At 42.8% G+C, this 12,366-nt stretch overlaps 1 pseudogene; it reads right to left on the minus strand.

The window, feature by feature from the left end:
• Positions 1 to 1,340: 1,340 nt before the first annotated feature.
• The window catches only part of LOC128061295 (uncharacterized), a 96,390-nt pseudogene continuing 85,364 nt past the window's right edge, over positions 1,341 to 12,366 (minus strand).

Here is a 12,366-nt window from a genome sequence, read left to right on the forward strand (position 1 = left end):
AACACTTGGATTGGATTCTGGCCAACAGTTAAGCGGGATTTGAAGTCAGGGGATGTCCTTCCTGCCAGTAGAGTGATCCTGAGCATGAATATGTGAAACAAACAATAAAGAACACAAGCCCAACTGTGAGAAGCAAATGTTTTCCCATATATCTAATGAAGATCTAACAAAGTCCATTTCCTTTTGTTCAGTCCTTTCCAAAATATCAGAAAAATAAAAATATGGTGCATGCATGCTAAGACACTCCAACTGTGTCCGATTCTCTGCAACACTATGGAACGTGGCCCACCACACTCCTCTGTCCATGGGATTCTCCAAGCAAGGATACTGGACTGGGTTGTCGTGCCCTCCTCCAGGGGATCTTCCCGACCCAGGAATGGAACCTACATCTCTTACACCTGCATTGGCACGTGGGTTATTTACTACTAGCGCCACTAAAAATATGGTATAAATGTGCAACTGGAACTGTGAGCAGATAGAAACCTTGGTTGCCATTCTGGCCATGAAATCAAGTTTTCTCAGGAGCTGTATGAATTCAGAGGACAAGATCCTTCCCAGCACATCCCCTTCCATGACTTCCCCCACCCCCAATAAAGTCCCTAAACAGAGAGATCTTGTTCAGGTAGGTATCAGAGCTCAAAGTCAAAACAGTTAGAAGCTGACCAGAATAGTGGGTCCTTGACCTCTCTGCCCTTCTCATCCATAGGCTTCAACTTCCTATTGGTGGTCCATCTGTTTCTTGAGCACTGGGTAGAAGATTATTTTCAGACAAGATAGGGTTTATTTTATTTTTACTTTTTATGCTATATATGTGTGTGTGTGTGTGTGTGTGTGTGTGTGTGTGTGTTCAGTCATGTCTGACTCTTTGCAACCCTATGGACTGTAACCTACCAGGCTCCTTGGTCCATGGAATTCTCCAGGCAAGCATACTGGAGTGGGTTGCCATTTCCTTCTCCAGAGGAATCTTCCTGAACCAGGGATCGAACTTGCATCTCTTTTGTCTCCTGCACAGGCAGCCAGATTCTCTACCACATTGCTACCCTGCAAAGGAAAATATACAATACCATCAATTTTATTCCAGAATACATCATCTTAATGATAATAAAAAGCTTTTGTATGCACATAAGTGCCAATACATTTTTGAAGACCCAAATTTTAACAAATAGAATAGACAAATTCATAAGACAAGAAATCATAGAGTACTTTGGCCAAAAAATTAAAAAATCTGGCTCAACATTCTGCTTGTTGGTTTTACATATACTGTATAAACAGTGAGTATGGATGTGACTGTTACAGCTTTTTTAAGGGAATGAAGTAATGTCTAGCTCACTTTTCCAAGGTTATACAGGAACTACAATGCTCTTTGACAGCAAACAAAAAGTGCAAAGTCTGCACTTCCACCATCTCAGAGCAAAGCACCAAGAACTTCCTGCAAAAAATAGCCAGCACAGAGAATCTGGTCAATGTCTGTAGCAGGAAAAATTAATGGTGCAAGAAAGGAGGGATGTGATGCATGGCTGGGAGGAGGTTCAAATTTCAGAGGTGGCTCTGCAGCTTCAGAACATTTTCTCTGGTCTCAGGCCTGTCTGCCACTGGATTCTGTGTGCCCTGATCTAAATCTTTAACCAATATGAACCTGGATGATGATGATTCAGTTTGCTCAGAAGTTTGATTGAGGGCATCCTCCTCACTTGCTAAAACTCTGGGTGAAATTCCTATCCCGAAGATGCAGTGTAGCTGATTAGATATTTTAGCTGAGGCTAGAGTGGCAGAGGGCTTCCCTGGTGGCTCAGAGGTTAAAGCGTCTGCCTGCAATTCAGGAGACCTGGGTTCGATCCCTAGGTCAGGAAGATCCCCTGGAGAAGGAAATGGCAACCCACTCCAGTATTCTTGCCTGGAGAATCCCACAGACAGAGGAGCCTGGTGGGCAAGAGTTCACAGGGTCACAAAGAGTCAGACACGACTGAGCGACTTCACTTTCACTTTCAGAGTGACAAAACTGCTCTCATTTATCAATTCCCTAGACTTGGGGACACCTTCCTTATCAGTTACCAGGTCATCACCTGGACCCCTGAAGTTAATATTTTCTACATCTTCTACTCCAGCTGAAGTGTCTGTTAATTCTTTTGTCTTCACAGAAATGGTCTAATGAAAGGAGACTTGTGAACACTGATCACTCTGGGTAGCTATAAGAGGCTCGTTTGGGGACCATCTTTCAGAAAGGTCTTTAATACCTGTCTGGCCCTCAGTTACTGTCTCTGATTGACAGATAACATCTTCAGACGTACTTTCTGAAGCTGGTTTACTACAAAAGACCAAAAATTCATTTAGTTCCTTTAAGGCTGCTGTTATAGATAGTCCTCTGCTGACTCTGCAGAGGGCTAACTGCACAGAGACTTAAAGAAACTTATATTCATTTGTTCAACATTATTTTCTGGAAGCTGTACATCCTGAATGGAAATGGACTTACTAAAAATTTCAGAGGAAGGGTTACATTTCTACTTCCAAGGGACTAAGGTGAGATCAGATATACCAATGTTCTTGACATTAGTATTCTGATTGCCTGCTGAATTAAGCATAGCAACTAGGGATTGTTCTACTGTATCTATTTACATAAGCGTTTCTAGATTTGAGGAGCCAAAACATCCTGCTGCTAAAATTCTACCTGAAGGTAGAATATTTTTCTCTTAGCCTGTCTCCTTTCACTGTAGTTTCCAGACAAACACTTCTTGTTGATTCTGTTACCTTTCTTCAAGAAATTCAAGGTCTTCTGTGTTACAAAGATATTCTCCATCATGTGAAGCATTTTGTTGTGTACCCTCGTGCTGTTCATTCCTTGGTTCTTCATGTTGCTGAAGGCTATTTGCTTGACTCAGGTACTGATATTCTGAATGTCAATCGTTTTCACCTATAAGCCTCTGAAGTTCTAGCTTCCTAGTAGTTGTGACAGATAAACTAGCTTTCTGTCTTGTGTGGAGATGATGAGGCCCTGGGTGTTTCTTTCAGCTTCCCAGGTGGCTCCAGGTATAGAATCTGCAGGAGATGTGGGTTCCATCTCTAGGTCTGGAAGATCACCTGGAGGAGGAAACAGCAACCCCACTCCAGTATTCTGATGGGATAATCTGGTGGACAGAGGAACATGGTCGGCTACAGTCCATGGGGTCACAAAAAGCCAAACACAACTGAGTGAGTGACCAGACACATGCTTCTTTCGGCAGATTTCTCTAGGTCATCTGCACCAATGGCTTCTTTGAGTGAATTCTGCAAAGGAATAGCTGTACTCTGGTTTGCTGGAGCACTGTCTGCTGAAGAAGCACAATCAGAATGGTCCTGTAGAGGAAGATGTTGTTTCATTTCTGATTATCTGGAATTCAGCTGAGGTCTTCAATGTCTTCGCAACTTTAGGTTCAATGCTGTCTGGGTCACTGGGCTTGATGGTGGGGTCGGGGGGCGGGGGGGGGGCGGGGTAGACTGAAGAAGAGACAGAATCAGTAAGACTTAAGAATTACCAGTTACAAGTCTCTGTTGGGAAGGATGGGCTTGATAGTTAAATGCATTTGAAGTTGGTGATGATATTCCCAGTGAGTTTAGTTCCTTCACTGTTTTTTTCCTCTGGTCTGGGGCCCACTCCAGCTGTAGTACACACATACTATATATATACACATAATGGATTCTGACACTGCATCTTCCACCGATTTCTGAAGGGCTTTTGCTAATTCTTGGTCTGCAGTCTCCTCTGGCCTCTTACCTGGCCCCATATGCCAATGGGGTACACTCTGGTAACTCTCCCTCGGGAAGGAAGATGGTCTGTGAGCCTGTGGTGCTCATCATGAGTACATTTTTCTTGATGTCAATGGAACATTGATGCCATTTTAACATATCCAGTCCTGGAAGCACGTCTACAGGTTCTTCCTAAAGTATAGAGAAGGAACAAGTCAGGAAATCTGCTTCATTTTGAACCTGAACTAGATGTACCCTTTCAATCATCTTCTGGAAGCCCATTCCTTTGGCCATCCCTGTCCACCAATAGTCCACCAGCCTCATTATATTACAACTTTCTGCGCAAGCTTGGTTCATCATAATCATCTGGGCACCTGAGTCAGCAAACACTTTCACAGAATGTCCATTCACTTCGTAGTTAATACAAAGCATCATTATTCAGCCCAAACTTTCCAGAGCCTCTTCCTCCTCCTCTTTCTTATTGCCATGTTTTCCTCAATGTTCTATTACCTTGTATCTTCTATTTCTGCCTGGGTTTCAAGATTATAAGGGTCCACAGAAAAGAGACAAATCCTTTCTTGCTCTCTCCTTGTGGCTCCATCAGGACCCTAGAAAATTTCTCAAGATCTCCTCTGAGCAGAGCATCTGCCAGGGGTGGGTTATGTTCCTTCAGCAAAGACAGCTCAGAGGGGATTGGCAAGCAATAGGTCTCAGAGCAAGGCTGGATTGCCCAAGCGCTGAAGCTATTTCTCCAAGAGATGAGTGGGACTGCTGGGCTCCTTATAGCTGGCGCTATGGGAATTTTGGGGTTTTGGTTTTAATTTTTTCCTTGAAGGTTGATTTTATATTAAGAGGTGAGTCTTTCATACATATAAGTAAAATAGGCTATAAAAAATAAGTACCTCGAAGTAAAATGGCTCTTAGCATACCTCCCCATACCCACCTCTCTCTTCACAGCTCTCACTTTAGGAAGTACTGTTGACTGAAAGTATCCAGTTGTATTTCTTTGAAGAAAGCATTTTGATAGACGACGGAGTCTGCTGGGTAAGTTTGGGAACTGCACCGGAGGTCGAGGGTCTGCTTTCTCCTTCCGCCATAAAAATCCCAGCGCCGCCATCTTGTAAGCCTTAAGCAACCCATGACGCCTGGTGGTCTGTGAGGTCTTTCAGCATAGATGGTGTGGCTCTCAGCTGCAAGGAAGTCGGATTCCAGCCCGCACAGCGCGGGAGGTGTGCAAGTCGGCGTCGACCTGGAGGGAAAACGTCACCTCAAGGAAGACCCTCTGCACACAGTACACGGTGAGCAGCCTGGCCCTGGTGGACCCGGCTGGGCGTCGGGACGTCAGGGCGGCGGCGGGGCCAGGCTGGTGCTGCAGGCAGCGGCCCAGGCGCCCGCGCGCCTGATAGTTGTTCCCCTCCCTGAGGCAGCTCGGTGACTCCCTTAGCAGCTCGGTGACTCCCTGAGGCAGCTCGGTGACTCCCTTGGCAAGGGGGGCCGCCACCACCCCCTGTGAAGCCGCTCGCGGTTTTACTTGAAAGATTGCTCCTCAGGGCTGTTATCTGCTAAAGTAGATGAAGGGGGGAAAGTATTGACTCATACTTCCTTTTCTGGTTTTTGACGTTGTTCTTCTGAAACCGAGACACTGGAGTTTTCTGTTTCCTGACTTATGTGTAAGAGAGGGGAGAGAGTTGGAAGAAAAGAATGGGAGCACCCCTTCTTAGGGGAAAGACTTCTTAGGGGTTGTTTTTAAGCAACCTTTTTTAAAAAAGTCTTTATTGAATTTGCGACAGTATTGCTTCTGCTTTAGGTTTTGGTTTTATGGCTAGGAGGCATGTGGGATCTTAGCTACTCGACCAGAGATTCAACACACACTCCTTGCCTTGGAAAGGGCTGCTAGCCTAAACCACTGGGTCGCCATGAAAGTCCCTATAACCATACTCTTATAAACTGTTTCACCTGCTTCTTCATTGCAGCTGAAGATGAATTTAGAGAGCTGACCCTAACCTCTACACGAATCTTAATAATAAAAAACAATGTCAATTAAATGGATCATAGATCTAAATGTAAAAGCTAATACTATACAACTTCTATAAGAAAGCATAGAGAAATTTTGTGACCAAAATTAGGTAAGGCCAAAATTTCTTAGATTTAGTACACACACACAAAAAAAACATGAAAGGGGAATTCTCCGGCAGTTCAGAGGTTAGGACTCAGCACTCTCACTGCTGAGTTTCCTGGTTCTGTCCCTGGTGGGGAACGAAGATCGCACAAGCTGTGAGACCAAAAACTAAATAAACAAATAAAACTTAAAAAAAATTTTTTTTAATTCAACTGAAAAAAAAGGAAAAATTGATAAATTGCATGTCATCAAAATTAAACATTTTAATTTCATCAAAATTAATCATTTGCTCTTGCACAAAAATGTCAACTGCATTGATTAATTCATTTTAAATAGTCATTAAATGTCTATCATGTGCCAATACCCTTTTAGGTGTTGAATTATGGCAATGAGCTAGATTCCGTCTATTACACTGGACTTGCAGAAAAATGAAAATCTTTAAAAGATTTTCAACAAATGAAAAACACGAAGCAAAGAAAAGTTTATTAACACAAGCATCCCTGCTATATGTTTTTAAGTTTTTTGTTTAAGTACGTGGACAGGATGCAATACCAGGAAATAATGGGAAAAATACTGACAAATAAGTATGTGTATTATCATTTGGTATTTGTTGAATCTTGTAGCATCTGAGCAAGAATCCTAGGGATGTGGATGCAGGATAAAGAATATTAGTGCTTTGGAGGATGCTCTGAGGCCACTTTTCGTTCCAGATTGTGTACTGTGCTGTGGGACTTGAGAATTAGGCAACCACGGGTTAGATGATTAGTTCATGCCATGAGCTGTGGAATCTCAGATTGTGATGAAAATGCCTAGCTTGTAGAGTTGTTGTAAGGATTAATGAGGTAATAAATGCGCACTGCATGACTATACCTCAGTAAAAGGAAACTCACTGGATGATGACAGTGATGATCATAATAGAATCCAATCAGTTTCCAAAAGTTGACTGGACTGAAAAAGTCACCTGTTAATTTTGAGAAATATGCCTGCTTCCCTAGGATTTACGGGAGGATTGGGGCACTTCCTTTCCTCTCCCCGTCCTGTGTGCATGACAGGTATCACTAGCCAACCCACCACAGCACTCTTCAGTTAGCCCAGATCAGGCTTCAGAGTCCTCTCCAGGCAGACAACTCTCCAGTTAGCACTGGAGATAAATGTATCTGCCATTCCTAACTTAAGGGTTGAGTAGACAACTGAAGAATGACTATAATTTTATTTTTCTTACAAAGGCCCAAGTTAAGCCTAACAGGGGATGACTAGGGGTTCTAGAAGGTGCTTGGCCACAATAAACTACAAGTTTATATCCTAAATGATCAGTCACTGGTTGACTTTTTATTTAAACTGTGTTTTGTTCATTCTAAATTCAAAAATAAGTGATTGATCATTTACCCAACTCTTGGGATTTCTTGAAAGTAGGTCTTTGACTTTTTAAGTCTAGAGCCACATACCTGCCATCTCATTTTATAATTAGAGGGATTGTTCTAGGTTAGGAGGCCCTTGAGCTCTATCTGTCAGGAAATAGCTCCATGAGGCAGAAAGATAACCTGTCAGGTCAGTGTTCTGGTAATCTGACTCAGCTTAGGCAATGATGCTCAAAAGGGCAGAAGCTCCCTTACGGCATGGTTCTCAGCCTTGGATACTGCATAGAATCAACTGAAACCCCTAATGACCAGGAATCGGTCTTGACCATTAACATATCAGAGGCTCTGCAGATGCTGCCCAAGTGTCAGTATTAAGTTAAAGCTCTTACGGTAATTCCGTGTGCAGCCAAGGTTAAGAATCATTGTTCTAAGGTGTTTTGGAAATTTACAAGGTGTCTGTATTGTCCCAATAATTGGGACAGAGATTATTACTGGCATTTTTCTTAGCAGAGATATGGATGAGATGTAATGTCTTATAATGCCTAGGACAATTCCTTCCCAATAAAAAAATTGCCCTACCTTTTGAATGTCCTACTGGATATCAATATGGTTGAAAAACTTGTATGACCTGGAACTTAACTGTACCTTACAAATAAACACAAAGTGTTATTTGCATGTTTTTAATTCATACACACAGAATTTTCCTGGAATGTAATCAGCATTTAAATCAAGGTAAAATTTTACTTTATTTAGAAATTTACTGGGAGTTGCTTACCTTGTCAGATAATCGTATCACCAATATCAGCGCTACTTGTGGTATTTGAGTTGTCAGCATTTATAGCTGTGGTTTCTATGGTGATGCTATATATAGGTGACAGTATCTGATGATCTCTTTGTGTTTGAATGTTTAGATGTTGCAATGTATTCTGCTTTCAAGGAAGACCAAGTTTTTTGTTGTTGTTGTTGTTTTTTTTTTTAATGGCTAAAAACAGTTAAGTTTTATCACAGTGTCAGTGCTTTGGAATCTGAGAGATTTTGCCCCTGGAGATATGCTAGTATGACTGGACACTCTTAGGGTCTTTCAAAGTGGAGCCAGGCAACACCTTTTCCTGTTTGTTTGTTGTTTGTTTTTGCAACTGTCTTTTGCCTTACTATCACCCTTCTATCTCATTCTTGCCTCCATGTAAACTTGTGAGAGCTATGGCTTCTCTTCAGGAAAACCTTAACTAGGCATTTTGTGCTTTTATGAACAGAAGAACTAAAACTATTCTTTTGGGGCTCATCCATAAATCTTAAAAGCTAGCCTCTTAACATTTCCTTTCCATTTTCCATCCAACCCTGACTTTGCTTACCTTGAGTACTGTATTTGCTAGTGAAGAGATTCATTTCCCTCATTCAGGGGGACACCATCTAATGTTGCTGTCAGAGTCCATCCAATCTGTGCCAAGTAAACTGTCAGGTCTTGTAAGCATAATATACTAGGGTCTTTGTCCAGGAGCAATCCTCTGTGTAACCCAGTTTTTCCTCTGTGAGGACCTTAAGTACCATAGTAGGAGGTGGTGGGGAGGGGTTCATAGCCAGCTGTAGATTTCCAGCTGAGGAAGCACTGAAAAGGTAACATAACCCCATATTACAAAACTTCATATTTTGAATAGGATAATAAACAAACCATTCCATATAGAGGAAAATTCATCTAAATGTTAAAGACCCTCCAGAATGAAGGTTTCACAGTGAGTATCCGACACCATCTAGTAATAGAATTTCTTCTTATTTAAGGAGAATGAGTATTTCTTGAGTACTAATTAACAGCTGGGAATAGTATTCAGGCTTTTATAGTCATTGTCTTCACTAATTCTCCCCAAAGCACTTTGAGCTAAGAACCAGCAAGGCATTTTACAGATGAGAAAACTGAAATTCAGAGAGGTTAAGTTACTTGACTGAGTTAAGTGGCAGAATCTAGACAACCCTAGTATGCCTAGCTTCATGGTTCAGGAGATCAGCTGCCACGCTTTAGGCTGCATTGCCTTACCTAACACGTTATATGTGCTGTAGTTTACACCTGCTTCCTTGTATTTGCTCCTGGCATATCTTGTAGTCTTATTCAAAATCCTGTGTTTGACCAGAGCCCCCAGCTAACTGGACCAGTGAGTGCTGTCCCTTGGAAATAAAATGTGAGTCACAAATATGAGCCACATTTGTTAATTTTAACTTTCCAGTAGCCACATTTTAAAAGGTAAAAATAAGTAGATGAAATTAATGTTACTATGTTTTATGTAACCCAGCACATCCAAAGTGTTATAATTTGAGCATGTAATCAATATAAAAATTATTAATGAAATAATTTTCACTTTTGTACTATACCTTCAGAAGATGTTATATAATTACACTTTAAGCACCTCTCAGTTCGGACTATACCCACATTTTAATTGCTTAGTGTGGCTAGAAGCTACTGAGTTGGACTTCACCAGTCTCGATGCAGAGATCTCAATCCTCATAATAATCTTAGGTGTTCTTCAGAGAACAGGAAAGAAAGAAAGAGCAAGTTTCTAGTTATTTTCTTGATTTAGTACAAGAAAAGAATAAAAGGAATAAACTCTACAATTTCCATCTACAACTATAGTCATATTTGCCTGAGAGCAGATGAGAAGCTGAATGATGAGTCTGCACCATTACATGATGTTCTCTTAGAGGGATGCTTAACACAGAAGATCAGGAAGTCCAAGACCCTGTCCAAAGGGTATCCAAAGGGTGACCCATGAAGCCAGCTCACCAAGGGCATCCAGTTGGGTCACCATCAGCTCTCAGTCCTCACATTCGCTTTCACACCTGCCCCAGCATGAGAGGCAAGGTGCATGAGCCAGCCCTCAGGAGCATGGCACAGGCTCTGTTCTTCATACACTGATTCTTATATCTGAAGAGCAGAGGGAAACCTCAAACCTCCCCTGCCCCCCAAACCTATGGAGAATCCTCTACCCTAGTGTTTCACAGACTTTTGCACACATCACAGTCACCTAGACTGGAGGGCTTGTTAAAACTCAGATTGCTGGACTTTAGCCCAAGAATTACTGATTCAGGGAGTCTGGTCTAAGGGCCTGTGAATGTGCATTTGCAGTAAGTTCCCAGGTGATGCTGCTGCTGCAGGTCCAGGGACCACACTTTGAGAACTAGCACCCAATCCTAAAGAATCAATAAATAATTCAAGAGCAAGAACAAATCTAAAAGGCACAGGTACCATTTTCACCTTTAATGAGACCAATATGATTTTTACATCACTGATGTGTTTGACTGTTTTTCCCCTGCCTCCCATTATCTCCTCTAGTCCAGGAAGGGATAACGTGATCATGATGAGAAGAGACAACACTGAAGGGAAGAAATTAAGTGGGGTGGGAAAGCTGAAGGGAAATAAGGAGAAGGATTGCGACGGATCGCTGGGAGTTCAGGATGGTGGAAAATCACGTGAAACCGGTACTCAGAAGGAAAAAGAGCAGCAACACCCCCACCCCCAGCCCCGCCTGGCCCATTCCCCTCAGCTAGGACAGATGTACAAATTAGAGGCAAGTTTGCCAAGTCACAAAGACATCTTAACAAAGATGATTTTCCTCTTTGCTTTTGAAGGGGGGACACTGTGTCTGAACTCCGTGTGACAGCAGTCAGTAGCAAATACATCAAAGGGTCTGGGATACCCTAGTGTGAGCTTCTTCATTTCTAACCTCTCAGGGCACCTGGATGTTAAAAGGAGGGGCAGTGAGACTTGCTGAGTTGCAAGCAGCTGGGAATTTGGAATGCATCTCTGGAGATACATGCTGAGCCTGGCTCAGAACTTCCAAGAAAACTCAGTGGGAGGGAGGAAAAACAGTGCAATGACATGACGCCTGGTAGGGCTTGCCTCGGCCTTGCTGAATCGCCCAGAGATTGCGTTCCAGCTGTACTGCAGTGACCCAATGTTCCAGTAAACAAGGGAGGATGGACAGGACAGACCTCAGATCAGTCTACGCTGAGGCTTTTAAAATAGAACACAGGGGGCTAGCTGGGTGCGGTCGGGGTTTGGCGGGGGTTGTCTTTGTGCGTTTCCTGGATCAGGGCGGTACACCCACACCACCCACCAGACACACATACATATCCTCACTTCCAGTGGAACTTGGACAAATATCAAATTATCAGTTGGTCTAATCTGCAATGGTCAGAAACTAGTGAACTCCTTTAGGACGCCTCCCAGGAACCCCAGAACAGGAGTGTTCAAAGGGGCCACTGAGTCAGGCCAAGGTAGGCTACTGACTAATACTGTCCACTCCCTAAGCAATACTTCTGCCTTCCAGAAAGAGACTGCTGCAGACAAGCACAGTCAGTCAGTCCATTTCCCCATTTGATTTCATGGTACAAAACAACTGACTGATGATCCTATGATTCCTTGGGTTTTTTTCCTACCCTCCCTGCCTCACCCCCTCCCTGTCTCACGCCTATTTTCTTCACTTCATTTCACCAGCCAGTGAATGGGCTTAAGTAGAAATCAGAGGGACTCAGTAAAAATATGAGGAAGAGTACTTGGGCTTAGAGAACAAGGTTCTGGAAGTTCCTTCTCTAAGTGTCCGTCTGCCTGGAGCTTTGTAGCCTTATTAGCACAGATAGGTTCCCCCTCCCATCACATCAATGTGTGAGTGATACTTTGGATTCCACATGACTACTGGGTGACCAAATGACTTATTGTCCACACTGAGACTTCTCTGAGAATTAGAGGGGGTGGGCGCTATTGAAACTTCTGGGACAAAGCCCTTACCCAGGACATGTGGCCACCTGCATGACTGGTGGGTTCATTTCTCATCCTACATGTCACCATCCCACCTCACATCACAAGTTATGTTTTTATTGTGGCCAATTTGTCCTTTCCCTTTCCTGGTTTTTGACCAACTATTCCTTTATTTTCTCGGATAACAGTGATCTTCAGGTGATCATTAGATCTTTGCGTTGAAGTGGGGAAAAGTCAGGTTTAAAAAACTCCTCATAGGAAAAGCTGTATGACTCCTCCACTGAAGGTCTGGGTGGTGTTTTCCAGCAAACTCCAGAAGCTGGTTTTCTATTCCAGAGACTTACTTCATTCTGAATTTTAGTGCCCAGTGAGTATTGTCAGCTTTTACTCACCAAAAGGTCACGCCCCAGTTTTCGGACAAGCAG

The sequence above is a fragment of the Budorcas taxicolor genome, chromosome 16 (assembly GCF_023091745.1).
Source record: "Budorcas taxicolor isolate Tak-1 chromosome 16, Takin1.1, whole genome shotgun sequence".
In the NCBI taxonomy this organism is placed as follows: domain Eukaryota; kingdom Metazoa; phylum Chordata; class Mammalia; order Artiodactyla; family Bovidae; genus Budorcas; species Budorcas taxicolor.